The 27,374-nt window shown below is 39.7% G+C and overlaps 1 long non-coding RNA gene across 3 annotated transcripts in view; it reads left to right on the top strand.

Moving 5' to 3' along the window:
* The window catches only part of LOC101793336 (uncharacterized), a 542,658-nt gene that overhangs the window by 105,477 nt on the left and 409,807 nt on the right, over window positions 1-27,374 (top strand). For all 3 annotated transcript variants that reach the window (XR_005266771.2, XR_005266770.2, XR_005266772.2), the window contains one exon: window positions 4,583-4,678. This is a non-coding gene — a long non-coding RNA (uncharacterized lncRNA). The remainder of the gene's footprint in view (window positions 1-4,582; window positions 4,679-27,374) is intronic.

The raw sequence follows: 27,374 nt of genomic DNA, 5'->3' as shown, positions 1-27,374 counted from the left end.
TTAATCAGAACCACTTGGGATTCCTCAGGCTATGAATGTTATCAGGAAAGAATGTGATTTTTTTTTTCTTTCCACCTACATTTCTGGGTACAATAAAATGATCATGTAGCTTTTGAAGGCTATGAATGTCATTGTTTTAAATTTATAACATACAACATTAATATTGACTTGTTAAAAAGCTGTATGTTTAGTTGAATATTACTTTATTCATTTGCCCACAGGTTGATAATCACTTATGTACAGTGACAGGTCTGAAGACCACGTTTCTCCTGTGTTCCACAAAATGGATCAATAGCATTCTAAGGGCAGAGAAATCTGACCCTATGCTGTTTAATTAGTGTGCACAAAACTATTAGAAAAAATATTTTGCCGAAGTAGTTACTGATGCTCTTATATTTTCCTCTTCGTCTTCTGTGTTCCTGTTATGGCCCAGCCACTTCAGAGTAGCCTGCCTCATCTTATTCTTCCTTCCCAGAGAAGGAAGAGAAGAGGTGTAGCTGCAAGACTGCTCAAAAAGATATATAACTCATTTCATACCCTTTCAAGAGTTGATATTCTCCCTCTTCATCCTTAAGGAACTCCTTAAACCCTCAAAACTAGAAGTAGAATTACTTCATGGTGATCTCATTTTTTTTTAGGCATGAACTTATGAAGTTGCTAATCCAGTCTTTTATCTTGTATTCACAATTATAATGTCAAGATTGAATAATCTGCCTTTATCTCCAGGGTGACAGCTATGTAGGAACTTCAAAAGGGACAGTTTTGCCAGCATCTAAAGACTCTTGTTAATTACTATCATGAAGTAAAGCAGGATGAAAAATGTTATTTCTTCTTGACAGTGTAGTAAAAATATCAGTGATGAAGCAGTACATTTTAAGTACCTTAAGAATGCATTTAACTGAGATCAAGACCATTTCATCATGGTGCAGGCTAATCTCTATGAGATACAAAAGACGTGTGTGGCATTGATGGTTTAGAAAGCTCATAATTAGAAATAAAATATTTTGCTTCCATTTTTCTATTGAAATAGGCTAAGATGAGTTAGTAATAGTGTTGATATACAGTGTACAGGAAGGCTTGTATTGTTATAAGTGTCTTGTAAATAAAATTTAACTTCCATTTTCTTATCTTTTCATGTTGTGTACTCCAGCTTTATGCTGTTTTGACTGCTGTTGGACTTAAATGACCTAATTAGTGTAAAGCCAGATTATATATGTTAATACAACCTGTAGCAAGCAATGTGTTGCCAGCAGAGAATATGAAGTGTATCAACCATATGCCCACATTCCTCCAGGGCTGGGATTCTGCATTGAGCATAAGTTCGTCTTTCTGGTACTTGTGGAGAGACAGAGGCCAAGTGAAACTCTGCAGGTGGGTGAATGGAGTGGTATTTGCTCCATAGACTACAAGAGCCATATGAAAGAACTCGTTAGGTCAAACCAGTAGTCTTAGACCCATGGCCAACAACTATGGCTACATTCTCATCTTTTAAAGTGATGGTGTCATGCTAGTTTTTTCATAAATTATGGAAGTCTAATATAAATAATTGCCCAAGCAGTCACCTTGGTATTACTAAGGGGAAAGCAAGTACTTCATACAGCCTAATGAAAGATAAAAATAAGGCTGAGGTTTTCAGAAAATATGTAGTATCTTATTTACTTTTAAAATCTGATTTAATATAATATACTACTATTCATATCACTAAAAACATATTAAAAACACTAGATAACTTAAAGCTGAATTGACGTTGGTGCAAGAACGTAGATCTTCATGACTAAACACTTGGAGAATGGTAATTCTGTGAGTTTAATATTACATCAGCGAAGGTTTTGAATAGTAGTTAGTCATAGAATTTTGAAGGTTGGAAAAGACCTCCATGATCATCTGGTGCAACCATCACCCTACTACCAATATCACCACTAAACCATGTCCTGAGGCAGGGAGTGGGAAGGCTGGGCCTGCACCCGATGTCCCCTGGACGAGGGCTGCCTATGGGCTGTGTTTGCGGATCGGCCGCAGGGACAGAAGCTGTGCAGGTGCACGTTAATGGCGCCTTTATGGCCTATGTGGCACTGCGCAACAACGAAGGCACACAGTTATTGAATCACAGAATCATTAGAATTGGAAAAGACTGCTAAGATCATCTGGTTCAAACATCCCCCTGCCACAAATATCACCCACTAAACCATAAGCCATGTCCTTAAGCACCAGGTCCAACCGTTCCTTGAACACCCTCAGGGGCAGTGACACCACCACTTCCTTGCACAACCTCCTCCCAGTGCCTGACCGCTCTTTCTGAGAAGAAATGTCTCCCAGTTTCCAACTTAAACCTCCCCTGGTGCAACTTGAGGCCATTCCCTCTAGGCCTATCACTAGTTATCTGTGAGAGGAGGCCAATCCCTAGCTCCCCACCACTTCCCCTCAGGTAACTGTAGAGAGCAGTGAGGCCTGCCTTGAGCCTTCTCTTCTCCAGACTAAACCATCCCAGTTCCCTCAGCTGCTCTTCACAGGCCTTGTGTTCTAGGCCCTTCGGCAGCTTTGTAGCCCCTCTGAACATGTTCCAGGGCCTCAATATCTTCCTTGAAGTGAGGGCCCAAAACTGAACACAGTACTTGAGGCCATGCTGTGGCCTCACCAGACCTGAGTACAGGTGAATGATCACCTCCCCGGTCCTGCTAGCTACACTATTCCTGATAAAAGCCAGGATGCCATTGGCCTTCTTGGACACCTGGGCACCTTGTCAGCTCATGTTCAGGTGAGCATCAATCAGCACCCCCCGATCCTTTTCCTCTGCACAGCTTTTGAGCCAGTCTCCACCAAATGGCTGTTGTTCCAAAATCCTTATGCTGCTAGTAGCTCATAAATTATGCCCTTAGGGGAGATCATCTTATGAGTATAAAGGGAGTAAGCAATTGCAGAGACTTTGGGTAAGGGGAAGAAGAACCACCCTCCCTTGTTGCTATGCTCCACATCCCCAAAATACAAGATTTGGCAGTGGTTATTCACAGTTTCCCTGCAGGAACTCCACTGTGACTGTACAAGGGATGACAATTCAGATGATATGAACCAGTCCCTGCTGCCAACAGCTGATTTTAGCAGTGCTGCTCACTTGTTTGCCTACATGTGCTGCGTTTGTGCTTTGCGATGTCTTGAAAAACATCGAAAAATAAAGGGAAGCTGGAATATTCAAGTGAGATAATACTGCCTCTGGGCAATGGAGAATCAACAAATGGAATGTTCCTTGTGTCTGTATAACTTTGTAATGGTGTCAGCAGTATGAAAACTGCAGATATAACATATCTAGTCCAGGCTTGGAGTCTCTCCCTGCGTAACAGAAGGAAATGCTGTGCGTGTGTGGCTTTCCCTGTGTACATAATTTCTTTTATTTCTTTTACTTATGGAAGAGATGAAGTTCTGAAGCAGAAGCTAAGTGCATAGATCATTGTGGTTAAATGGGGGGTCCTGCTTTTTCAGCAAAGGGACAGCTTTAAGCAATTACCAAGATGCTCTCAAGAAATTGTAATGGTTAAAATGAGTCAAGCGTGGTAATGGAGGCATTGTAGCACTTGTGCTTTCAGAAAAGTGAAGTGTACATTAGAGCTAAGGCTTGCAAAATAGTTGAATTTAGTGTTAATTTTAGTGGGATCTGTGGGGTGTTTTTTCAGTTGTGCTTGAAACTGAGAACCTTGTGTATCACTTTAGGTTGGCATGAAAGCTACTGTTTGAGTTTATTACTGGGGTCTGTTTTAAAAATACTGAGGAAGCTTAAAGGAAGTACTGCAGTTTTTTGTTTTGTTTTGTTTTGTTTTATAAGGTAGTTCTAGTGCCTGAATAGCTTTCCGAAGTTAAACCTTGTACCTGCAGGACATTAGCTTTGTAGTGCAAATGCCTCTTCTGAAAGTAGGTGTGAAAAATTACATGACTTGATATGTCCATAGCGGTGTCAGTACACTGGGACTTCTAAAAAGCTGCAGTCCTCAGATGAACTTGTATCAAGTGAGCCTGAGTAGTCTGTGCTGCCTGGCTTCAGAACAGTGCGCACAGCGCTTCCAACATGATTACACTTGAAAGAGTTGTAAGTGGGAGTATTTTAAGTGTTCTATTATTAAAGTGGTGCATGCAAACAGGCACAGCAAAATATCCATAATAAATCTAAAAAGAGTGACCTGTGAAATATGGAGTGTCCCAGGGTGGTGGAGCCAGAAATCATTGCTATTCAGTAGAAGTGGCAGAAGAGAGCAGCATGCGATGAAGTGGGCACCCAGCTTGAGAGGCAGAGCCTGTCCCAGGATGGAACTGCAATAGTGTTCTTGCACAGCTCTTTGAATAGCTGTACTAAAAAATCACAATTAAAATATGTCATTTTGTGTGCGTCTGTAACAGCAATCAAAGTGCAGTGGTGGTTTAAGTGTTCTAAAATGGCTAGGCCAAGTCATTTTCTCACATGGCTGGTTTTGATATGTAAATAATAAAAACCATGGTATGTGCATTTATGCTTTTAGAAATATATGATTTGTTACTAGGAGTAAATCTAGACTTGCTTTTAAGAATTATTATGTGTTGGCTTATTTTATTCACACAGAAAATGATGATGAAACCACCCTCAGAATCCAAAAACTGGAATGGGTCAGCCTTCACGTGTGTCAGTTAATGCATCTGTCATGCTGTGGTCAGAGATGTAAGTACAAATGATTTTAACTTTCACTGTATGTAATTATTGGAGTTTTGGTCAGAACTAACATATTGGGAAAAAAAAAAAAAAAAAGTTATATTAACTAAGACAATTGCTTCTACTGATGTGGTTGATACATTCATTGTCTTAAATGTGTGTGTGTATGTATTTATTTATGTATTTCATTAAGCTAGAATTACTTCCCAACTGGTATGTGAGAGGACCTTATATCACTTCTAATTTTCAGTCTTAAGCTTCTTAATCAAAATTTTAGAATAACTTCAGCTTACAGATAGAAACAAATGAAAATGTCTTTCAGTGACAGTAACTGAGGTTACATTACACATAAATATTCTTGGTAGCAGTAGAAAAAATCTTCCTTTTGCACTGACTGAATTGCACAGGCAAGAAGAACGGTGAGTTATTACACGTCTCTACTGTAGAAACACGTGGATACAGAGGAAAAAACTTTTGCTAATATTTTCAGTTGGTTTTAAATCCTAAATAATGTGTACTTGCCTGAACTGAAATACAGTCTAGTTTTTGCTGAACAGTTCAGTGAATTACTGCTGCAAAAAAGTGGAGTATGCAGTAGCTACTTAACCAGATTTCCCTAAAGACAGCTCTACCAGGCTTTTTGAAACTAGCTTGTCTGACTCTACACAGAAGGAAAAAACTCTTCAGTGTCTCTTTGGCAATTTCATTCAGACCTTAAATTAATGAGCAGAGTATAACCAGTTTTCAAGCAAAAAACTGAGAGGATTAGTGAGCGAGGCATGAGAAACAGTCAATCTGAATGAAGTAATTCTCAGAGTATACATGAATACATGAATATTTGCAGCGATTTCTTTTCTCTAGATAAATCTGGATTTTTAGTTGGTGTTCGCTCAGATCATCTAAGGCAGAAGGCTGTGAAGAGCACTGCACTGTCACAATATAATGCTTCGAGTTTTGGGGTGGTTCTACTGAAGGTTTCAGGGATTTTTATGCTGCGTGTGTGGTCCTATAATTGGAAGTGTAAAATTATATCTGCTGTAAATATTCAGCCACCTAATAAAGACAAAGAATGAGACTACATTTTTGTTCTCCTTTACGTCCATTTGTCTGTAGGAATTGATTCACAGTTTTAATTAGTCTGCCTTGTTTCAAAAAAATCTCTTCCAAGAAGCAAAAGTTACAAGCACTTAAGACTTTTTTTTTTTTCCTAGGTGCTTCCTTTGGTTTCAAAATTTGTACTCACAGTATTATTTTTTAGAAATGTTAATTATTAGCTCATTCAGAACTTGTGTATGTAAAATTACTGAAAGCCTGTTCTAAACTACTGGTGCATGTGTGTGCTTTGTTGGGGAAATATAAATTCTTTCAAAACCTGTGTCATTTTTGTTAAGAGTATCAGGAAAAGGTCTAGGTCTACATAGAGCTGATGAGAAAATGCAATCAATGGTGTGTTACTGAGACCCTTATCTGTTGCTGGGAGAACAGCTTTTGATTTGAAAGGAACTGGGTAGTTATTTGTGTTAATCAAAGGATCTGTTCAGAAGCAGCAAATAATCCCATTTATTAAAAAGGAGGATAGTCTCCATTCAAATCTCTGGCTGTCCTCAGAGCATAAATACCTATGCTACTAAATAACTTATCTCCTTGCTTTACTATGAAGTCCTTAAACCTTCTTTATCCATGCTGTGTGCATGGATGCCTTATTCCTTGGCCTGGTCTCAGAACAAGGCAGCTACTACCTGTTGTATGAAACCTGGATGGCTTGCAGAATAGTTGGCTCCAGGGACCTATCACTCTAAACAGTATTGATATAGTAGTGCTCGATCTGTCAGTCTTTCAGTTCTTCAACACTGTCCCATGATGTATAGACTTTCAGAGATCCTTGGGGTGTGCAACATGCAATCTCACAACAATGCCATAAAGGAAAGGATCTGGCAGGCCACGCTACAGCTCCCACTACTTAGGGTACATTGAATTGGAGGAGGGGATGCCACAGGGGTTCCGAAGGACATCTGTCTGCTCCTGCTGTTGCAAAGTGAAGGCACAGCCAGCAAGCCCCGTAAGGGAGTGATGTGAGTGGCTATGACAACATGCACACAATTTAGGGCTGTCTGGACCTACCCACTGCTTCCCAGGACATCTGCTTTAGCACTGTAGCTCTAGCACTTGATTTCCATGTTGCAGTTGAAAAGAAAACAATGGAGATTCTTTCTATACATACTCTGTTTCTGCTCACCATTAGATGTAATGTAAAAGTATATCCTTCATTTCAAGGTATTGGCTGAAGGAAGACAGCAGTTCATCTGACAAAACATTTTCACATAAGTGTATCAATTCATTGCTAAACGCTGGTCTCTTCTCCCTAAGCATAGGAACATAGGATTTATAAATCATTGAAAGCTGTAAAAAGGAATCCTATCCAGTACATCAAAATGAAATAATTGCTTTTGTTTGGAAACTTCAGTTGATCTATTTTTATTTTATTTCATTTTATTTTTACACTTAAATAAAAGAAAATCAAGAAAATATTGGAAATTTCGGACTCTAAATGCATGGTAAACAGTTGCCTGCTCAGCTGCAGTATCAGAAAATCTGTTGCTGTATTATTGTCTGTTTTAAACAGTTCAGCAAAAATTATCATACTGACAAGTCCAAACCTGAGTGCTTAAATGCTGAAATGCCTGTGGTAGTAGATTTTTAATAAACACAGTAATTAGATAAATTCTGAAATACTGACTTATATTAATTTAGTTCATGGACACCCAAATCCAACAAAACATTTGCATGTAATCCCATTAAAGTCAATATAATAGAAATTATGTATGTCCTTAAGTGCTTTTTTGGATTAGGGCCTAAATATTTGTTCTTTTCCAAGAAAATGTTTTTCAGCTCCTGGCTCTTAGACACGCTAATAAAAACAAATGTTGCAACCTGAATATCTGAGTAATGAGGCGGTCACTGCACCCAGCTATTTGTGAAGCTCAGTCTTGCCATTCTGCACTTGCCTAAGCGCATCTGACTTGAGTCAAGAAATACACGATGCTAAAGAGCTGAGAGGCTGAGGAGAAATGAGCTCCATGAGATGATGCTTATGGGAGAACAGGCTATGTAACTTCACAGACAGAGGAGCATGGATGAACTATGTGAACACAAATTTTAAGTAAATACAGATTATTGAAGATTGACCATTGTAAAGCAATTCATTTTTCTGATGTCTTGCCACAGTTAAGACAGCAAGCCTTTCTCTTAAATTTCCCCAAGGAAAGGTCTTTGAATTTACTGAGGAGTAACTCCTCTAGGAAACTATACCCCGGAAATGTAAAATATAAGAAAAAATAATATCCTCTTAACATCAATACTGTGGGAGTGGGGCTATCAGAGAGAAAGATGTGTCCTACTCTGGAAAGGGACCCTTGAATAAGAAGGCTGAGAAGGGGTAGGTGGTAGTTGAGCACAGGATGCTGTCATTGTTGTGTAGATTACAGAGATTAGATGCCTGACAAACCTGAGATTCATGTTTTTGTTCTTAGAATTATTATTCTTGTGATGATTTGATATTTTTCTTCTTAAACCTTTCATTTTTTAGGAATGTATTTAGGACGTAGGAATTTAATGTGGATACAAAAAAAAAGTGCTTGGGAACTCCGGAAAATGATTGCAAGAGTTCTGTACTCCAAAATCTTCTGGTTGCTACATACAAGGGTTTCTACCTAGAATCCATGTTGTAGATCACAGCACCTTGCAGGAAGATGGAAATATTCTTTCTGCTTCCCTTATATACCTGACCATCAAACATTCTACATGTAATAATTAAATACAGCTACTTGGATGCCTACAAATCTGTGTATATATTGTTCATTTTCTACTTCTGTCTTATTTGGACTTATCACTTGAGTTAAAAAACAAAAATGCCTTCCACTGATGTAGTATTCTGTTAGGCAGTTCCGTTGGTCTGCTAGCTCTCACTGTTCCCATCCACTTTCTTTTGTTTATCTGCCTTATATGCAAGTGCCTTGATCATGAAGCTCTTTACTACTTTGCTCTCAGATTTCCTCATGACACATTACCCTGCTCCAGGAGCAGGGAGTTGGTAATTTGTAGTGTTTTCTGTTTGAGTAGCAAACCTGAAAACTCTCAGAAGTAGTAGGAAGGTCACAATTTTCTGGTAAAAATAGGGATGAAACATAATGCAAAGCTCTTGTCATGAAGGAAATGCAGACATGATTCAGTCCAGATTTAAGAGTGTTTTGCAGCAGCACTGGAATAAAAAATAATGGTTGTACTTAGCTTGGACTGTAGGCACAGTGCTGTCAGGATGTTGTTCCTGTATTCATGATTCAGATAGCAAAACCTATTCAGAAGAGCTGGCACTACTGGATCTATGGCAGCTGTTGCAATGCATAATTAACGCAGCCCTGGGATACAGTTTCAAATACCATGTCAGTGCATACACGAAGCCAGCAAAATGGGCAGTACTTCCAATAGTCAAATATTTATGATTAAGTAACTTTTTGATGGTATACACATTACACATTTTCACAAAATACGGTGTGGAGAGGATGGATTCCCAAATACATTGTAATTGAGAGATTCCAGAGGAAATTAATGCCATTTTTTGTCCTCTATAAAGAGCGAGAGAATGATGAATTAATGTTTGCTTAAGCAGTTTGGGATATGTAGAGCATAATCAACAAAATGAGTAGAGAAAGAAACCTCTAGTTAGCTACTTCACATCTAAGTAGGTCAAAATAAGAGAAGGAAGCAAAGATGTGATCAACATTTGGGTAGTATGGTAGGTGAAGCTTGTAGGTGAAAAAGGTTTCTCAGGGAAACAGGTATGTAATATTTATGTCCAACTCCTTGCTTGGCAGGTTAAGGAAAATAAAAATGGCTCTGTTTAATATGGCTTCCTTTTGTATGTGCTGGTAGCCTTCACTGAATAATAGGAGGAGCGTCTTGTCTTTTAGGTATGAATTTGGCTCCCAAAAACTGACAATGTTATTAGAGTGTATGCTTAGTCTTCAATTATCCAAACATGTATGTGCTTGATCAGCTGAAACTGAGCTGCCATAATAAGAAATTGTCTAGGGGAAAGTCTGAAGAGAAGTTTTGTAAAAAGAGAAAAAAAAAATCTAAATATAAACCACAGCTGTGGGGAAGATCCACATTTAAAAATCTACTCTGACTGTAGACTTCATTCTTGCAGTGCGTGTTTTTTTAGAACACTATTCCTTATTGCATATGAATTATGTAAATTTGAGTTTTATTCCCAGTGCCCACAGTAGAAAACCTGCTTCATGTGTGAAATTTAACAGATGAGAAGTACAAATTGATTTTGAAATTTAGATTGTACTCCACCAGTTTTAACACTTGGGTTAAATTAACGAAGCTTTATAAATTCCAAGTAGCTCAAAACCTTTAGTGTATAGACAGATATACAGAGTATGTAGACAGATATCTATGTATAATGTCATTTCAGGACCTGAAATGTTTCTTGAAATGTTTTATGAATTTAATTGAAATAGAAAAAAAAAAATTATTATCAGGCTGAAAAAAAGAGACTGTGTGTAAAATACGAGTGATACGGGTTTCCTAAATTCCTTTGGTATGTAAGGCTTTATTTTATTGATTCTTTACTGCATAGTTGACCACAGACTAGGGATAGTGGCTGAAGCTTAAGTTAAATGACGTCTCTGTCTACAAAAGATGCCTAATTCAATGGTACTAATATAAGACAAGTTTTTCCTCCAGTCATCTATGTGCCACCCTACCTTCAAACAAGCTTTTGTGAAAATCTGAGCTTGTAGCCATCAAATGAAATCCACTAAGTAAACTAGTATATGTGTTGCAGTAAACTCATTCATCCTGTTGGTAACAATTTGCACTAGGTTGTTGTAATTAAGTTGTTTCTTAAAAAGGCATGGAGTAGAGTCCTTAAAGAATCTCTTGCACAGGTATGGGTAACTTGTGGAATGAATAATCTGTACTGTCAGGAAATGGTTTAGCTGCTACACTTCATTTCAACAAGCTCTGAGAGATCTGGAGCAGTGATATAGGAAGGCCAGCTTTTCTAGTATGTATCTTTTTAGCTAGCATGGTTCTGAAAAGCCTGGAGAAATATGAGGACCATAGAGGTTCTGATAAGCATGACCCCAAATTAGGAAACGATAGCTAATGGGCTGGCACTGCAATATGCTATTCTCAATCTGGATAGTGATTCGTGGTATCTCGCTACCTCTGTTTCGTGAAACTAAGAAATTATGCTTCAAATCGAATACCTCCAAGTTTGCTTTAATATATGTATTTTATATGCTTTTTACATGTATTTTTAATATGCTTTTTAAAATTTTTACATGCTTTTTATATGTATTTTATACATATCTAATTTGTTGGAGTAGATTGTTATTTACAAATTAAAACAAAAATTTATCAGATGTGGAAAAATGAGAAGGGAGGTAGACTGCATTTAAAGCAAAACAACTGCCCCCCAGTCCCATGACAACAAAAAAGAGGGGATACATAGACCAAAGAAATGGTTTGGGGTTTTCTAAGGCACTTCTGGGTAGTTCTTGACTCCTTTCTAAACTCCTATTGAGAAGAGCACAATTTCTTAGCTTACAGACTGCAGGCTGTTGAGCAGTATCTGCCCCCTTTTTATGAGTAGAATTTCATCTTAATTGATTATATTCGAGCTGGGTGTTCCACAGCTAACTTAGAGTGAACACAGGAAATTGTTCTTCTGCAGAGAGTAATATCTAGTTAATACATGGAATTTTATTAATAGTATATAAATGAATAATTCTATGTATTTTTAGAGTCAGGAACAAACATTATCTAGTCTAACATTACTTGAAAATGAGCAAAGAACCCCCTACCACAGGGGAAAACATAGGTGCATCTTGTTTTGTTATAGGCTTGGGTGATGCTTAAATGAGCCAGAACAAAGAAACTATTTGGAAAGAAGTTACATTAGGATTTGGTCCAGTTACTTCGTATGTGTCCCCTTTTGTTGCCAGCTGCAGAAGGCTATCCCATAATGGGTGGCCCTGTCAAAGACCATTTAGGTATAACAGAAGCAGTCTCCTAGTAAAAATGGAAGTAAATTTTTCATCTACCTACAACAACGAGTGCAAATGTTTCCAAAGCGCGTGCGTGTGTGTGTGACAACCAAACCCAAGAGCGCTTTGGTTTGTTTATTTATTTATTTATTTTTTTTGTATAAAATGCTTGGAACAACCCTGCAGTGCAGTTCTGACCTTTTCATCTACCGAACTAAGTGGTAGGGGAAATTGGGTTTCCTGTCAGCTCTTACAATCTGCTATTTCTCTCCTTTTTTTTGTGGTCAATACTTGGCTTTTCTCTAAAGCCTTGCTGGGGATATTGTTATTTCAGTTAGACCATAAAGACCCTCACCTGCCACTGCCAACGTTTCCTAGCAGAAATAGATTAGCTCAAATGACAGGATCCAGGCAAAAGTTCAACTTCAATGTTTGATGCCTTATAGAAAGCTAGCAGCATGCAATACATGGCTTAGCCGCACTTCACTGTCAATATGTGTTTTATTCAAGGTTGGCTCTTCTATATACATATATATATATAGAGAGAGAGATAATTTTAAATGCAGAGAGAATAAAATTATTCTTTCTTTCTTTTTTTATGCTTGTAAAGGAAAAATGTTTCTGGTTTGTTGTAAGATGAGATGGCAGGAAAGGACAGAAGAAAAGTAGAGGATGATGACACAAAGTATTAGAAGTGAAAAAGATTAATTAAGTGAATCAGTTTGATTTGTGAAATTGATTAAATTAGGCAAATTTCTAAACCATAAGGGAATATTATTTATTGGAAGTGATTTATAGGAGCTCAGACAATGAGTAAGCTCATCTGTACTGCCTTTTTTTAATTGGTAAAATTCTTATTGAAATTTTTAAAATGGAAGTAGCTGAAAATTGTTAAGAATGGGATTGTGTCATGTAAAATACATCACAGGCCTAGCAGACTTGGCTTGGGGTGAAAACAAAAGCTTAGCTTCAAAATTGTGATTAGAACTGTTTTGTTAGAAAGTACAAAAATGAATAAATACACAAATGAAGATCAACCCTCAAAGTGTAGATGATTCTGTGCTTGTTGTGATCTGCAGCTCTCTCCCCCTGCACTTGTGACACTGTAATTAAGGAGGATTAATTACCACGGAGGTCTTGTTGAGATTAATGCTGGTAAGAAAAGGGGCTAAAATTGATAGTCTTCTGTATCCTGTGCTAATCCATGGACAACCTTGTGGAAAATAAATGACAGGAGGAAAGACTTAGGGGAAGCTGACTTAGCAGAGTGTCAGGGTATCAAAAGGCTTCACATGAAGAAGAGGTAGAGAAGTCTGGCACGATCTGGAAAAAGTGAAATCTGTGGGACCAAGGACTGTTTTCTTTTTTCCCCTGTTCTTTTGTTTGAATGTTTTGGAAGGAGTTTACTATTTTGCTATTTCTGAAAAAGATGCTCTAGGGAATCCTTCTCAAGGAATGTGGACTTATGAAAGGTACTGTGCAGATAAGTTATGCAGAAATTATTTTGTATATAACATATCCTGTAGATCATGACAGAGAGTAAAGAACAATAAGGGAAGAGATGATATAAAAGCTGTTATTGCAGTTTTGCTTACAATAACATACTATTAATGCAAATTAAAGGCAAAGGATGGGATATCTTTATAGAGAACAGTGCATTTTTACAGAAGGTGCGTTGTGTCAGAGCTGAAGCCTTTGTTGCATGGATTGATCTTTGAGAAACGCTGCCAAAATGTTCAGCAAAAGGACAAATAAGCCATGAGAAGTGGAAGAAATAGCTTTAAGTGGGAATGCATTGGGGCCTGCCCAAGCTGCTTGGACTGCTAAGGCGAATGACTGTGCAACTGTTTTCTGAGTATTGGTCAGTATGATTTGAACTTGTTATTTTGCTCAACATTTTCCTTAAAAATAGACTTAGATGAAAAGAATAAGGGGTTAAATAAAAGGACAGAACTTCAGATAAAAAAAGAACATCTACTTATGAGTAAAATATTTTCAATCAATCCATAACACATTTGAAGGCTTCAACTGACCTAACTCTTTTACAGTACCAGATGATTTAATTTGACTGAAAAACCAGAAAACTCTGTTCACCCAACTGTATAATTGACTTAAGGAGTGTGAATAGCCTGTTTCTCCTTCCATTTGATTTTTCTTCTTTATTTCTGGAAAGAATGTTGTAGATAGGTGGAAGCAAAGGTCTGTTACTTCATAATGTTTGTTTTTACAAATGGAGGCTCTGTTTGTGAAAAGGTCACTGTATGACTTAAATTTGACAAGGTCCCCTTTAATAAAACCTCTAGAATGCAGTTAGGCTTTTGCTATTATTTTTGACAAAGTTCAGCTGGCAAATCATAAGTTCAGTGAGGACAAGTAAATCTAAGCTGCCCCATGCCAGCACAAGTTCTCCTGGTGCTACTGGTAAGCATACTGAAAAAAAAAACAGGAGCCCATGCAGAATGGTGTAGAATTATTTAGGTTGAAAAAGATCTTCAAGATCAACAAGTCCAACCATCAACCTGACCTACCGAGTCTTATTGTTGAACCATGGCCCTTGGTGTAACGGCATAGACTCTTGGTCCGTCAGTCAGGCACAGATCATTGCTTTAGATGCACAAAAGGAAAAATAATACTAATAAAAAAATAAAAAACACATAAAACATTAATGTGGGGAAAGTGCCTGGATAGATACAGAGAAATGGAAATTGTAGAGTCCCTAACGCAGAAGAGGTGCAGCTTTTTGTAGGGAGAAGGACCAGAAGAATTACACCATTTTTAAATGCTGCTTTCTTTTGTCTGGTATAGGACTTGTAGTTTCATCACATTTTGCCTCCCTGTTGCTTTCTGGGTGCACTTAGTCATTAGTCACTGACAGTGTCCTGCAAGCCAGTAGGACCAGGGAGAGGCCAGGTCAAGGATAGGTGCAACAGACTGCTCCACTGAGAGGGGACAGGATAAAGCAGCTGAAAAGACCTGAGCACTTACTGTGCAGAGAGGTCACAAAGGAAAGCAATGCAGCAGCTAAGCAGTCTGTTGTGAGTTTCATGTGACAGTAAGGATGCAGCCTCCATTGTCCTGCACAAATTCCTCCAGGCCTTGCTGAATGGCTTCATGGCATTTTCTAGAGTAAACACTCCTTTTAAAGAAAATTTCTTAGGAGAAAGACCCCAGAAACAGCCTATGGTCACAGCATGTTTGGTATAACGGAAGAAATACAAAATACAGGAACACAGTGGCTGCCTCAGTCTTTGCTGGTAAGAGCAATATTCAGGAAACCCAGGTCCATGAAAGCTGTGGTAAAGCTCAGAGCAAGGAATACTCTTTCTTGATTGGAGGACAGTTAGGTTAGGGAACTTCAGAATCAACAGGACTTGCACAGCTCAAGGGACTTAACAGGATACACCCACATGTGCTGAGGAAGGTGGCCAATGTCACTGCAAAGCCACTCAATTATCTTTGAAAGGTTGTGGCAATTGGGGAGGTTCCTGAGAACTGAATGGAAGGAAGTATTGCTGCCTTGAGCAGGGAGTGGTTGGACCAGACAATATTCAAAGGTTCCCTCCAATCTCAACCAGCTTGTTATTCTGTGAAATAGAGCTTTTCCAATAAGTGAATGAAACTGCTTGTACCACACTGCTACCTGAATTCTGTACTCCATTTGAGGGATGCATAGAACTAAGCAGTTACTAGAAGGATAAGGCTCTAGCTGACAAGAACATACAAGCTCTTCGGTTGAAAACCTGTCTACAGGGCTCCTTTTTAGATTACGTAGAGATGTGATGCTCTGTGGCTGATCCTGTACTTCATAAAAACCAGTGATTAAATTTCCACTGGGGATAGGATGTAACTGGTGAGCTCAGGGAGGGCTATAGTATCATAAATATAGATGTTGTCTTCTCAGGAGTGCCTCAGGGAGCAGGGCATTTAGAGTAAAAAATCTGTTTCCTGCTTGCCCTCTGTTGTTGCTCCCCCTGAAAGCTGCTGGGCTTTGTTGATCCTTCAGGGGCAGCTGCTAAAATTGCAGTGGAAACCCTACAGATAACAGACGCTATCATGGCAAAGAAAGAAGGTTGATTCAAATTCCTACATTCACTTTTTTCTGGTGAGTTACTTGAAAGAATACAGTTACCTTGTGCTCTCTGCCAGATATTCTGTTCGCACAGTCTTTCCTTCACCTTCATGTTGGCAAAATATAAGTTTGTTTCAAAACTTCACTTCTTCTGGTGCAAATATGCAAGGAATGTCTTTTCTATAGCCCTACTGTTGTTGAAGAGATTTCTGACGTCCCTGTGTCTAGCTCAGTTAAATTGTAAGTTAAAGATGAATGGTTTTCTATGCATGTATGTGAGATCCTACACGACTAGTTCTAAGCTCTATATGCTGTTATAAGAGAATGAAGAAATAACACGAAGACTTCAGTAATACTTCATAGCTGATGAATAGCAGACAACGCTTGTGTGGTAAGTGATTGAGTGAAATGCTATGGAATGGCATCAAACCAGCTCACTGGTGAGATTACTGACTGCAGAACTAGGCTTTGCTAAATAAACTGGTGTACGTTTCTTCACCTTGTCTTGAACTTACGCACTAAGTAGCTTGCATGCTCTCTAGCCAGAAATATACTGAAGGCAGAAGAAGGCTTTTTCACGGGATTAAAAAGAAATATATAAAAAATCAGGCTACACTTGTTTCAGTAATGATGAATGGATTTTGTAGATGTTCACCTGTAAGGGAGATGACTACAAACATATCCATTGCTAGGTGTTTCTGTGTGGATAGAATCATTTGTTCTAATTCAATTTGATTTTTCCCCCTTCTTTACATGACTTTAGTTGTGAAATAATGATGGGAATATTTTGATATTTCAGTGACATAAAGTTGATATTAGAAGATTTTTTTTCCAAGACAGCACTCTATTAGCTGACTTCTGTGTTTTGTCTGATACCCCTGTTACTATAAAAAGGAAAATAATCTATTCTTGAAGAGCTGTCAGAGGATTTTTTTGCTAACTTATTCCAGACAGTAGTTCTCATAGCAAAGACATCACCCTCATACTCAGATCATATTTACTATTCCTAATGAGAACAAATGTTTGTATTCCTGTTATAGTCAGTTTGCTCATCCTTAATTTGTTTATGAAGAAGCAGGACTGAATGTTCTGCAGCATCTGTGAAATATTAACAATTACTTTCCCATTACATCATTACTAAATAGTGTACCAGTTTTCTTGTGGATAGATCTGTGAATCACCAACAAAAGGAAAAGTTTTTAAAAATTTCATTTTTAACTAAATCACCCTTTACATGCAGACAGCTTTAATATTCTTTATTATAACTGCTTTATCTTTACTAAGTCTCTACAACTGCATATTGTGGCTTATGTTATGTAGCTGTCTCATAGCCATCTCCTTTGGGTGTACAAACAGATGTCTGGGTAAGCCAGAAATGAACAGTATGACTGTATAGAGGCACTGAGCAGTTGGTGAGATTTCAGAGCAGTCCACCAGCTAAATTTCCTGTTTGACAGAAAGGGGTCAGGTTGTTACCATGCAATCTCACACTAGCCACAGCAGTGCTACCCTAGGAGTACAGGAAATCAATGGTGACTGACAGATTCTAGTTGTGGGCACAATTTGCTGCTTGTCTCATTCATTGCTCTGTGATGAAAGAAACCTGCATTGGTTCTTTTGCTCGGATAAAATTGCTTCTCTCTATGTGTCAGTTCTGGTGCTTGATTTAGCTTGCAAGGGACCCAACAAACTGCTATTTCCTTCCTGTAACTGCCCGTGCCCTCCGCACTTTCAGAGGGAGGAGAGTGAAAATTCAGTGGTGGTTTCTTTTCCTGATGGTAGTTTAAGGGGTGCAGGCAGTCTCTGCGCCGAAATTAGGGGGGCACTTGAGCTGATTGCAGGTCATGTAGCCAGGCTCAGGACTACAAATGATAACAGATGTATCCCAATGTGTTCAAGAAACAAAAATGCTCTGGGAGGTGCACGAATATCAGTTGGTTATCTTGCGATGTAAAGTGTGTGTCAGTGCTGCTAACCTATTAGCTGCATTTAGGCAGATGGGTTGCAGAAATGATGTAAAATACACATGGAACTTAGTTTTTCTCTTTCAAAGCCTGTAAAACTTTCAGAGACAGACAAACCTTCAGAAAATCAGGTACTGTATGAAGCTGACCAAATTAGCTGAGGGACTTATGTGTCATTGTAGGCAGCAATATGGGCAAGTCCTTTTTATTATTTAGTTGATGGTTAAATAAGGAAGTTTCAGCTTTTTTTTTTTTTTTTTTTTTTTTTTTTTTTTTTTTTTTTTTTTATGGCTGTGACACTGAAGCACCCAAGTTGGTTGTAAAGTAAAAAAGTTCTAAGTATTAGACTCTTTGCAGTATGATACTGGATACTGGAAACATGAAGGGTATGGACTAATACACAATTGTTTGTCTGGAACAGTGAAGCTTGGGCAGTGAATGCACTAAGATTTCACTGTTTATATTAAATTTACCTTTTTTTTTTTAAGACTTAGTGGTTTCTGTGAGAGAACACAGTGGAGGACTAGTAAGGGAGGGATTCTGTATGGGTTTTATTCTTTTCAAATAGAAAATAAAAAGAATATTGAGATTTTATTTTCTATAGCTGGGGCCAATAGCTGGAAATAGCTGAGGAAGAGAGAGACTTGTATGTTAAGTCATTCACTTAACACAGCTGGCTTGGAGTGAGGGGGCTGTAAGGAAAATTAAGCAAACGGTGCTAGAGTTTGCCAGATGAAGTATATCCACTTGACATGGAATAGTGTAAATTGAGTAGTGCAACAAAATGTTCAGATTTCATCACAAATGCTGGGTATAAATTTGTTCACCCACGTTTAAGAATGATCGACTTTAACTGGAACAGGTACACAGAACTGCTGTGAGGTTAATGAAAAACCTGTCTTCTGAAAAGAGACAGAAAAGAGATTGCTCATTTAACTTAGGAAAATGAATCTGAGTGGGATCTGAGTGCTGTCTATGAATACATCACAGAGTACGGTGGTAGGCAGAATGCAGTGGAAAGAGATGAGCTACTTAATCTCTGAAGGACACGCACAAGAACAAATGGGTACAAACTGGTTATGAATAAATTTTAGGTTGGAAATTAGAAGAAGGTTCCTTGCCATTAGAAGAGTCAGACTTTGGCATAGCCTTAATTAGAGTAACAGGGGCAAGAAATGACCAAGCAGATTATATTAGATAGTGGATTGCTGATAGCAGGGGATTTGAATCAGTGGATAAGAAGGTCCATTTTGGGTTCACTTCTTACGTGCCCTATATTCTTTCCTGGGAAGATGAATATAAGCTGGTCTCCATATGAAAATCATGGCATTATTCATTCTACAGTACTTTCATACATAGTTACTGCAAGAGGTATTTAGATATAACCAATCATGTGTATCACTATTACACTGTTGACATCTCAGTACTGCTAAGCTCAATACATAGAAGAGAATTTGACATAGAAGTAGAAAACTTTTGCTTTGGACTAAACAGATTGTGATTGTTCATTGAGAAATTGTAAAGACAAAGCCCATATATTTTAATTTGGCCAAAACACAAATAAGATAATTTAGTAATGAGTGTATCCAAGCTGTAGGAAACCAAAGGATGGAGTGGAGGGAAAGAAAAGATGACTTATTTAGTAATCTTTCAGGGGTTACGTTAAAATTAGAAGGCACAATGATACCTTCCCATTCTGTTTTCTCCAACCTTTTTTAATGCTCCTTTCATAGGAGATAGAGCAAAATGTAAATGATTTGAGGTGTATGGTAGAGAGCAGACTGGTTTTAGGCATGAGAGTAATACTTAAAAATTATCTCATTAGCCTGTTTCTTTTTATATCTAAATCAATGCTATGCTATCCCAAATGGATAATTCAGTTAGGCTTTGGTTTATGAGACCTAACAAGAAAGCTGAAACAAAAAAAAAACAACATACAAGTTGTGTGAATTTATAAGATGCCATCAAAGCTAGTTCATGCTTCTATTTTAACATTGATTCAGTTTACCTGATATAAAAAAATGTTCCACTTGGTCTAGTAATAGAGACAGGATAAGTGTTCAGGGTAGGTGGGTTTGTAACATATAAATAAATGTTTATATTGTTCTTCAGGGTTTACTGTAAGGTTAGCCTGGTTCAAGCTCAAACATAGATCTCTGCAGGTAGGCTACAGAGGTGCTCAGTCTGTCTTCAGACCCTTCTAATATTAGCACAAAGCCACAACAGGCAGTGGGAGCAGAGTTATGCATCACAACTGAGGAGTTGAGAAAACTACTTCTGATCACCACCTATTTACTGCTTTTCAAATGAGCCCCATGAGTGCCCACATCTGTTACTGGGAGATGGGACCTGAAGGTGCTCCTTACAAGCGGAGACCACTGCTTGCCACCTCTTTGAAAGAAGTCAAGGAAACAAAACTTCTGTGCAGCTGTGCTCCAGTCTCAGCTGGGAGGGGTCATCAATGGCAAGTAATACAGAGCATAGGAAATATGTGTTTTGTCTGTGTTTGGGCATATTGGAACCCCATCCCTAAAATTAATTTTAATCACAACAATGTAAGAAGATGTGTTGATTCTTCAGGGATGAGTTCTTTCACATTGTAGACAACATCACTGCAACCTAGGCAAGTGCACCTAGACAACTGAAATTGAAGCATTTCTGCTGAAAGTCTTCCATCAGGCACAAAAAATACAACTGTATGTAAAACGTTTGGCTTTTAATAGCACTAATGACCTTGATAGAAGGTAGTCCTAGGGATTTATGAACACCTGATGTTAATGGACTCAGCTCCACCCAACCAATCATTAATTATGAGCCAATGCCCCAGACTTTGATCATTAGTGTTGAAAAACAAAATCAATTTTACATGGTTTAGGGCACCTTTTGACCAGCGATATCAACAATGCAGATTCTTAATTTTGAAAATGACCTTCCTGCTAGATTTTTTTTCCTTCCCCACATTTACCCAATGTTTAAGCATAAAATGAAAATGTCATATTTCAGCATGCTGTGTTTTGAAATGCCTAGTTTAAATCTTGAGGTGTGTTGATAATAGAAGCATAACTGCTTTTTTACATGGAGCACTTGCAGGTTCCAGAGTCTTGTAAATGGCAGTTGTTAACATTTTTTGAAGTATTTTCTGAAGACTTTGGACTTTGCATTTGAATTTAATAATGTTTGAGTTTAACATACTATTAATCATGTTGCTTTTTTGCATGCCATACCCCTGTAGGTAAGTACATGGTGTTTAAGGAGTTGTGTTGACACACTTGTGTCTGTTTTAGATGCAAATCCTGAATTCAGAAATACTAAGAGAATTTTCAGGAATATTTCAGTAACTTCAGTTATTCCACTGAAGACCACAGTAGCCTAATTTTTCTAACATACTACATATAGGCTTTTTTTCAGCTGTATACAAAAAAAAATAAATATAGTGTACATAGTAGTAAAATATAATACTTGTTCACATGTTATAAAATACAGTCTGAGACTAAGCAGACAAAACTGATGCCACGATGCTGTTTTCATATGGGATAACATGCACATCACTAACCTTCTGAACTGCATGGGCTGGATGCTCTCCTTTCCATGTTAGGAGGGAGTTTAAGTTTATGTATTAACTTAAACATAGCACTCCATTTCTATGATATCGATGCTAAGCTTTTTATTAATATAGATACACACAGACAGTCAAACAGCAAGAAAGCATTCTGAATAAAGAATATCTTGCAAAAAATAGCATTACTAAAACACATTTATTGAAAACACGACAAAAACAACTATTTTCTTTTACTACAGAACAGACTTTGATTTAACTCCCTATATACATATTTATATTTATTAAAAGACTGGCAGTGGAGTCCTAGCCCATTGAAGATTGTGACAAAATATCTCATCTCTTCTGTAGAATTAGAACTAAATATGAAAAAACAAAACAAAACAAAAACTTATTGCATAAGAAGAAAGGAGACCAGAATAAAAGAATTTGCTTGAAAATTTATTAAAACAAAAATAAAAACCACTTGGCTTATTTGAATGTCAAGGCATACTTTCTAGAGATTCAAAATGCTTTGATGTTTCTGAAAGTGTTCCTTACATAATGTAGAGCCTGACTTAAATGGTCAGTTTGCTTGAAAAATCATTAACTTTCATACCTTTCCTCTGAATTTTCTCATGTATGAATCTTAGTTGATAATACAGCTCTGTTTCTGCTTATTTTAACTAGAAACACCTACAATTACGAAGTCTTTTTTTTTCCTACTTAGTTTTAGATGAGAAATAGTTGAATAGTTACTCAAGTGTTACACTACTGTCTGTTGTACTGTGAATAAATTTGTGAAGTTTTTGATGGTAGCACCTACTACCTCTCGCAACCACAGGGATGCATCCCTGCTTTTACCATGGCTTTATTAAGGTTATTTTTCATAGGACAGTTGGTTTCCATGCATGTTTCTCCATAGGCTTTTCATTCTGGCTTAACTTACCAAGTAATAACTTGTTCTAATAACGTTATCCACCTGAATTCAGATGCTGAAGGAGTTGGCAGACATGCCTGCTGGGCCACTTTCCATCATCCATCAGCAGTCATGGTTATCTGGAGAGGTCCCAGATGACTGGAGACTTGCTAATGTGACACCCATCTATTAGAAGGATTGTAAGGAGGACCTGGTGAACCTCAGGCCTGTCAGCCTGACCTTGGTGCCAGGAAAAATGATGGAACAGGTCATCTTGAATGCAGTCACACCACGTGTGCTGTGGGATCAGGTCCAGTCAGCATAGGTTCATGAGAGGCAAGTTCTGCCTGACCAACCTCATCTCTGTATACGACCAGGTGACCTATCGGGTGGATGAGGGAAAGGCTGTTGACGTAGTCTACCAAGACTTGAGCAAGGCCTTTGACATGGCCTCCCACAGTATTCTTCTGCAGAAGCTGGCAGCCCAGGGCTTGGATAGGTACACTCTCTGCTGGTTAAAAACTGGCTGCATGGCAGGCTCAGAGTGGTGGTGAACAGAGTGAAATCTAGCTGGCGACTGGTCACCAGGGGTATTCCCCAGAGGGTCAGTGTTGAGGCCTACCCTCAACAATAAATATCTTTATTGATGACTTGGATGAGGGAATTGCATGTACCTTCAGTTAAGTTTGCAGTTGACACCAAGTTGGAGGGAAGTGTTGATCTGCTGGAGGGTGGGAGAGCCCTCCAGAGGGATCTGGACAGGTTGGGTCGATGGACAGAGGCCAGTGGGATGAGGTTCAACATGGCTAAGTGCTGGGTCCCACACTTCAGGCAAAACAACCCCCTGCAGCACTACAGGCTTGGGAGAGAGTGACTCAAAAGCTGTGCAAGGGAAAAGGATCTGGGGCTGTTGGGTTGACCCCTGCCTGAATATGAGCTGGCAGTGTGCCCAGGTGGCCAGGAAGGCCAACGGCATCTTGGCTTGTATCAGGAATAGTGTAGCCAGCAGGACCAAGGAGGTGATGGTTCCCCCGTATTCTGCTCTGGTGAGGCCGCACCTTGAGTGCTGTGTTCAGCTTTGGGCCCCTCACTACAAGAAGGACATGGAGGCCCTGGAACGTGTCCAGAGAAGGGCTACAAAGCTGGTGAAGGAGCTCAAACACAAGTCCTGTGAGGAACAGGTGAGGGAACTGGGGGTGTTTAGTCTGGAGAAAGGCTCAGGACAGTCCTCACTGCTCTCTACAGCTACCTGGGAGGAAATTGTGGGGAGCTGGGGGTTGACCTCCTCTCACAGTTAACTAGCGTTAGGCGTAGAGGGAATGGCCTCAAGTTGCGCCAGGGGAGGTTTAGGTTGGAAACTAGGAGACGTTTCTTCTCAGAAAGAGTTGTCAGGCAGTGCAACAGGTTGCCCAGGGAAGTGCCCAGGGAAGTGGTGGTGTCAGTGACCCTGGGGGGCGTATAAGGAAAGGTTGGACCTGGTGCTTAGGGACATGGTTTAGTGGGTGATGGTGGTGGTAGGTGGATGTTTGGACCAAATGGTCTTTGAGGACTTTTCCAGCCTTAGTGATTCTATGATCTTGTAACTGTGTGCTCTGTCGTGGTGCAGCACTGGAGAGGCCATAAAGGCACCTTAATGCAAGGAGAAAATGGGCTTGAAGGCAGGGCGGCAGCGGCTGAGCCCCCAGGTAGCAGCTGTGTCGACTGCACGGCTTGTGTCCCTGAGGTTGATCCTCACACACGGCTGGGGGACAGCCTTCACCCGGGGAGCAGCGTGTGCGGGCCCGGCCTTCCCCCCTTCGCTCCCCTCTGCCCAGCGGGCTGTTGGCTGGGCTGGCTGGCGGTCCATAGGGCACAAAGATGGCCCCTATCCAGCTTTGGAAAAGCTCGGCTCCACTTTCCTTGTCAGATGAGGTCCTGACAGCGCCTGAGCGCTCGGAGCTGGGTGCAGCCGCCCCCTGAGGGCCGGTCCTGGGCGGGAGGAGCCTGCCCCAGCACCACCCGGTGGCCCAGCATGGCCGGGGGCATTCAGGGGGGGTCCTGCGGGGAATGGAGGGGCTTGGAGGGAGCTGCCTGGCCCCCGTGGCCTTCCCAAGTGGTAACGCAGGGCGTCTGGTGGTAGCGAGCCGCTGTGAAGAGCTGATGGCAGAAAAGCAAAGCGAGGAGCTGAGAAGTGCATTCTGCTGTGCGTGCACACATGCATGCAGAGATAATCGCATGATTTTCCATCAGCCGAGTCTCTAGTGTGACAGAGGGAGGGAGAACAGTCACATGCATCAGCCTCATAAAATCTGCAGAAGCCCTGCTCTCAATTCAGCCATCGGCTGCTCCCAGACCTCACGCAGAGAATTACAACGAAATTCTATTTGCAGACTGACGTCCCTAATGCTGCCGTGTCCTTATGTTTACTTCGGTTAACTGTCAGCCCTTATAAAGTGCACTGTACCACAGCCACTGCTGCGGAAAAAAACCCTCAGCGTAGCTGCTTTTGGGGAGATATTTGAGAGAAACATAAATAAAAGAAGAGGAAATATTAGAAAAAAAGAAAAAAAATAAGGGGGGAGGGGAATAAAAAGCTGCTTCTATGGATCTGCACATGAGATTCAAAACAGGGATCATTCAAGCCTTGTTTTCAGCATATTTCTTGGTTTAAGTCTTCACTGATAAAATATTTAACAGCCATCTTAGCACTCAGCATAGCAATAACCAAAGCACATCCAAGCTCTCAGCCTCCACTGAGACAGAATTCCAGTGACATGAAGTTTTCTTTTCCCCCTTCAGATGTGATGTGCCGTCTAGCCTAGTTCAAGGTTTAATGTGAATTTTTTTTTTTGGGGGGGGGGGGGGGGGAAGGCCCCATTACAGCATGTCCAGTTACTGAAACACACATGGTTTTCTGGAAATTACCAATCGAAGGATGCCACCAGCACCACTATATTTAATGCTCACATTACTGCATTTTTCTGCCTTGAAAAATGTGTATAAAACAAAGGTTACCTAATCTTGTTGTTTTATTTCTTTTGTTTGTAGTCCCTGGTTAGGATGGAATTTTGTTTTTTTGCCTGCAGACATAGAACAAAAGGCCATGTCTATACTAAGGAGTGTGCTTTCTAAATAAAAAGGTTGGTGAAAGGAATCAACGAGGGATCTCTGGCAAAGAGAACAAAGTACCATGTAAAAGATTCCCCGTTATTCTCTGCTCTCAGGCCAGGAACTGAAATGAGGAATAGCTACAATCTTGCCTGTGTGTTAGTACTATTAATTTTAAGATCCCTCGATTTTTATTTTATTTTATTTTTTTTTCAGATAGGAAATTAGGAAAATGTTAATGAAAAATTACATATAAGATCAACTTCACTTGTGAGGGATTTCATATAGAAATACAGTGCATTAATTGCTATACTGTCATGTAATGATAGGAGTTGGATGGTTATTGTCGTCATGGTGGTGGTTGTTGTTTTCCCCCTCCTCTCTTCGGGAATTACCAGAGGGGTCCAGTCCCAGTTCTGACTGAGCAGTATCTTTCCAACATCTTTGCAAGGTTGGCTTTCTCAGGCATTTTGTAAGAGTGGCTGTATCAGTTCTTGAGATTTTTATTAGAGCTGTCATGGTCTTTGGTGGTTTCCTTTACGTGCCAGCTGCCAGAATCAGGAAATTACACCATCTATTCAGCTGCCGTTGCTAAATAAGTAAATATGCCCAACTTTTTCAGATGTGCAGCTTGTGATTTGGTGAGGCTCAGGAGCCATCAGTCCAGGGCTCCAGAACATCTTATCGAGAATGGATAGATTCTTAGGAATTTTGTCTGGTTAGGTTCTGATATAGGTTAGATGATGAACACATGCTTGTAGGTAGAGCCAAGAGTTAGACTTTTAGTTAAAATTCTCATCCTTTTCCTAGATGCTATTTCACACTGCCTGTAGTGTCTATAGGATTCAGCGTTTCAGAGCAAGTTTTCTCATGCCGGGTTATCTGTGTTGCTTACCTGTTTCTTTATTTCTGAATTTCAGTTTTTACTTACGATGACATCAGTAAAATGTTGGGTTTTAATGGTGTGATATTTGTTTAGGTAGTGATCATAAGTGTCTCAGAGTTAGATGACAGATCTGAAGATTTTCAAATGAGCTGAAAGTACCCTTTCCTACAGACTTCCAAAGGTGTTTTATTGTTGTTGTTGGCTGGAATAACGGTGATGAACATTTTCTTATTAAAACTAATAAACTAGGCCCTGAAACTCTTTTCCATGTGTGTCAGCTGCTGCTAGGGTTTTAACGACAGAAAAGATGAAGTAGCACTACAGCTGAGTAACTTTCTATATCAGGGATATATCTGGGCAACTTAACCCAGTTGCTCAGCATAGCAAGGCCTGTATTTTTTCATCTGTAATATGGTGAGAAGCTTTGTGAATTTTTGTTTTCTAAATGAAATTGCAAAGAACTTACTTAAAGGAACATATAAAAACTGTGTTCTTCCCAAAATTCTAGCCCTTCCTATGCCAGCCTGTTGTGGTTGACCCCAGCAGGCAGCTGAGCAGCACACAGCCATTTTCCCACCCTCCCCAGGTGGGGTGGGGGAGAGAATTGCCAAGGTCCAAGTGCCAGAACCCACAGGCTGGGATAAGGACAGTTCACCGGGGAAAGCTCAAGCCGCGCACGCAAGCAAAGCAAACCAAACCAAACCAAGGCATCCATTCACTACTTCCCATCAGCGGTGGGTGTTCAGCCGCTGCCAGGAGCGTGGGGCTCGTCTTGTGGAAGGATTCCTTGAGAAGACAAATGCCATCACCTTGAATGGCCCCCTTCCTCTTCCTTCCCCAGCAATTACAGCTGAGCATGACGCCACACAGCAGGGGGTATCCCTTTGGTCAGCCCAGGTCACGTCTCAGGGCCATGTTCCCTCCCAGGTCATGATGCACTAGTTCCTGGTGTTACCCTTCGCTGGCCAGGCAGCACGAGGAGCAAAAAAGCCCTGGGCTCTGTGTAGGCACTGCACTGGAACAGCTCAACCATTGGTGTGCTATCACCACTGTCTATGTCAAAAATCCAAAACACGGTACCATACAAGGTTCTACATGGAAAATTAACTCCATCACGGACAAAACACAGGCTAAGAAGCTGTTAAAGAGGGCTGAGCTACTCTGAGTTCAGTGTTTTTGTTGAAGGT

The sequence above is a fragment of the Anas platyrhynchos genome, chromosome 6, assembly GCF_047663525.1.
Source record: "Anas platyrhynchos isolate ZD024472 breed Pekin duck chromosome 6, IASCAAS_PekinDuck_T2T, whole genome shotgun sequence".
In the NCBI taxonomy this organism is placed as follows: Eukaryota; Metazoa; Chordata; class Aves; order Anseriformes; family Anatidae; genus Anas; species Anas platyrhynchos.
Note: the sequence above shows the minus strand (reverse complement) of the source record. Positions and strands in the feature narration are given on the sequence as shown.